Genomic DNA, 4,125 nt, shown 5'->3' on the forward strand with positions numbered 1-4,125 from the left:
GGCGCACCACACCCACGGTGCGCCATTACTAGTTTTGAAAAAAAATAAAAAAAAATTGATATTTTTTTTTGATTTTTTTTTGAAAAAACTTAGTAATGGCGCACCAGTGGACAGTGCGCCATTACTAGTTAAAACTAGTAATGGCGCACCGAGTCATGGTGCGCCATTAGTAACAATCTTATTTTATTTTATTTTTACTTTTTCTTTCAAAAAATACTAATGGCGCACGACGGATGTGGTGCGCCATTACTATGTCAATTAGTAATGGCACACTATACAATGGTGCTTATATACTCCACTCAGGACAAGCTCTATTATACTGTACAGCTCTGTTTCCAGCACGGTGAGAAGGTCTCCAACAACATAGCAGAATACGAAGGCCTCATAGCTGGCTTAAAGGCTGCGTCAGCACTAGGGGTGAAGCACCTCGTCATCAAGGGCGACTCACATCTCCTCGTCAACTTCTCACACAAAGTGTACAAGCCTAAGGATGAGCACATGGAGGCATATCCCGCGGAGTTACGCAAGATGGAAAAGTAGTTTGGGGGACTTGAGTTGCAGCACGTGCCCCGCGGCACCAAACAAGAGGCTGATGACATCGCTAGGAGGGTATCCAGGCGGTTGTCTCAGGATCCCGGTGTATTCAAGGAGCGGCTCTTCAAGCCCTCGGTAGCACCATCACTATAAAGCATAGCGCAACCTCGGGAAGAACTCCGTCAACCTCTTGCCTCAGGAGCCCCGGCTTGTGGCCCGACCTCGGGAGCACGCTTGCTCTTGGCGCTAGAGCCTCAGGAGGGATGCTGAACTATGGAGTTCAAGGATTACCTGGTGCAAGGGACTCTACCAGAGAAACAAGAGGATGCAGAACGCGTGCCCCGGCAGGCCACGGCCTACTGCAACCAAGATGGGGAGCTCTACCGGAAGCGGGCAAACGATGTTTCCCTGCGTTGCATCTCTAGGGAAGAGGGGAAGGAGTTGCTGGCAGATATTCATGGTGGGGATTGTGGGCACCACACGTCATCACGGACCCTTGTTGGAAAGGCGTTCCGCATCGGTTTTTACTGGCCTACAACACTCAATGACGCAATCGAGCTGGTGAAGGCTTGCAAAGCCTGTCAATTCCACGCCAAGCAGATCCATCTGCCAACTCAGGGCGTGCAGACCATCCCACTCTGGTGGCCATTTGAGGTCTGGGGGTTGGATATCTTGGGCCCGTTCCCTCGGGCGCCTGGGGGCTACCGCTACGTCTACATCGCTATCAACAAGTTCACCAAATAGGTGGAGGTGGAGGCCGTCTGCACCATCTCGGCTAGTTCTGCAGTCAAATTTATCAAGGGCCTCGTGAGCCGATTTGGGGTCCCTAATCGCATCAACACCGGCAACGGTTCGCAGTTCACCAACAATCTCTTCAAAACATATTGTGCTAACCTTAGAACACAGATATGCTACGCGTCGGTGGCACATCCACGGAGTAACGGCCAGGCTGAATGCGCCAACGTAGAGGTCCTAAAAGGCCTCAAAACTAGGACCTTCAAGAAGAAGCTGGAGGCCTGCGGTACGGGCTGGTACGATGAGCTCCAGTCCATGTTGTGGTCCATCTGCACTACAACCACCAAGTCGATTGGCGAGACCCCATTCTTCCTCGTCTACGAAGCAGAGGCGGTCCTCCCTCACGAGGCCAGGCGTCGCTCCGCGCGGGTCCTAGCATTTGACGAAGCACAGCAGGACGCCATGCGTGGGATGGACCTCGTGGTGGGGGAGGAACACCGTCGGGAGGCCGCGCTACAAGCGGAAAGATACTAGTAGGCGCTGCGGAGGTACCACTGCTGCAACATCCACCGCGGGACTCTTGAGGTAGGTGACCTCGTGCTCAGGCGGGTGCTCTCCAGGGAAGGGCTGCACAAGCTCTCACCCATGTGGGAGGGCCCATTCAAGGTTGTTCATGTTAGGATCCGACAGACCCTTAAGGTTCGAACTCTGGGGTGCGCACGAAGATCTTTCCCCTACCGTTCTACGTCTGATTGCCTCATGAGAATCTAAGATAAAATGATGAACATCACAAGGGACACGAGATTTATACTGGTTCGGGCCACCGTTGTGGTGTAATAGCCTACTCCAGTGTGTGGTGTGGTGGATGTCTCAGGGGCTGATGATGAACAGTACAAGGGAAGAACAGCCTCATGAGAGGTGTTCTTGAGCCGGTGCGATGAACTGCTTGGGTGAGTTCGATCGCCTCTTGGATGCCGAACCATATGCCCCTATTTTGTGGTGTCTATCCCTATATATAGAGGCCCTAAGCCTCTTCCCAAATATTGAGCGGGAAGGGCGCTAACAACGACCATTTTGAAGGGGAACATCTAGTACAAGTTATCCTGACTAAAGTTGGTCTTTGGCTGCCAAAGCCACTGGCGATGACGCCGTCCTGGGCTCAACGGTGACCTCCATCCTGCCGCTCCGCTAGTCTTGGTCTCGTTGCACTAAACTGGCAACCTTTGCCTGATGCCTCGGTACTCCACGCATGTGCTTGCCCCCGTTGCATGAAAGAGGAAACAAGGACACTGCGCAGGCCGGCGCCCGCCTGGTCCCGATCGTCATGGCTTGTGTCATGAGCACCTCGCGAGGTACCCTGCCTTGATCTCTTCGCCTCCTCGCAAGCCTGCCTGGCGAGGCCGTTCCTGAAGAAGTCTTGTGTTGTCCGCCCCGCAAGGCTTGGCCCCTCGCGAGGGTCTTGTGTCTTGTGCTGATGGAGATGGGCCGTACTGGGCCACCACTTCAGCCACGCCGCAGGCCGCAGGCAGGCAAGTCTGGGGACCCCCGTTCCCAGAACACCGACAGTAGCCCCCGGGCCCAAGGCATGCTCGGACTTGGCTTAGCGGAGAAGCGAAGTGGCAAGTGCGGAGCGCCGCGGGCCCCATCAGCCTGCGACCTTGGGCACCGCGTGGCGGTTGATTGGACGTGGGTGCCTCCGCTTCCTCACGCTGCCTCGGCAACTACTCGACTGACGAAAGGCTTGCCCGGGGTTAGCCTTACCTTCATTACTCTCGTCCTCCTTGCCCCAGATCCCCTTTCTTGCTCTTCGCCCTCCTACCTCCAAAATCTCCAGATTTGTCGCATTCTTTCTGCTCGGGCGAACGATGGCTCCTAGCAAGACTACGACTGGGGCTGCATCGGCCGGGTACTCGCCAACCCTGGTCTCTCCCAACGTGACAGAGAAGAATCTCGCCCTCACGCGCAAGATGGCGGCATCACAGATCAACGAGATGGGGGAGACCGTGCTCTGGCTTGGCTCCGCCCGGCCGGAGGATAAGGGGAGCACCTTCTACCCCCTCTTCATGAGCACCGTTATCGCCGGTCTGGTTCCTCCTTTCTCTGAGTTCTTTCTTTCCGTCTTTCGCCAGTATCAGTTGCATGCTCTACATATCCATCCCAACTCCATCCTTCTCATGTCGATCTTCGCCTACTACTGTGAGGCGCATGTCGGGGTGGTGCCCTCCATGGCCTTGCTGCGCCACTTCTTCACCCTCCGGGTCTCTGAAGGCAATATCTCGGCGTATGCGAGTTTCATCACGTACTCCAAGTCCAACGCCATCTCGAAGGACGGGAAGAGGGCCGAGGGCTTCCGGAGCAAGTGAGTCATGGTGGACGCCAGGTGCCACAACCCCCTGCTGGAGCTGCCCACAAAGCAGCCTGAGGCAGCTGAGGCGTGGTCCCACGCGAAGCTTGATGATCGGCGGGTGAAGCTGGTGCTAGGGAAGATGAACGACGACCTGAGGCCAGGCAGCCTGAGGGCGGCGAAGCTGACCGGGGCTTCGCTCCTGAGGGAGTTCATGTCGCACCGGGTGGCCCCTCTTCAGGCGCACTCGCGCCTGATGTGGAGGGTCACGGATGCGGAAGTGGTCCTCCACGTGAGCTTGGACGCCCAGAACGACGAGGATCTGTCCGTGGCCCTCCGCTTCTTGGTCGGAGAGGAAGTGGCGGGGCCGATGGATGCTCCGGTCCCTTTGTTCCTTCGTGATGACTGGAAGCTGGTGGTGGACACCATCCCCACCTTCGACGGAGTCGGTCTTGTGCCAGCGGAGGATCCCGAGGGTCAGGCGGAGACATCGACGGTGAACCTGTCCTCTG

This window comes from Triticum dicoccoides, chromosome 3B, assembly GCF_002162155.2.
Source record: "Triticum dicoccoides isolate Atlit2015 ecotype Zavitan chromosome 3B, WEW_v2.0, whole genome shotgun sequence".
Taxonomy (NCBI): Eukaryota; Viridiplantae; Streptophyta; class Magnoliopsida; order Poales; family Poaceae; genus Triticum; species Triticum dicoccoides.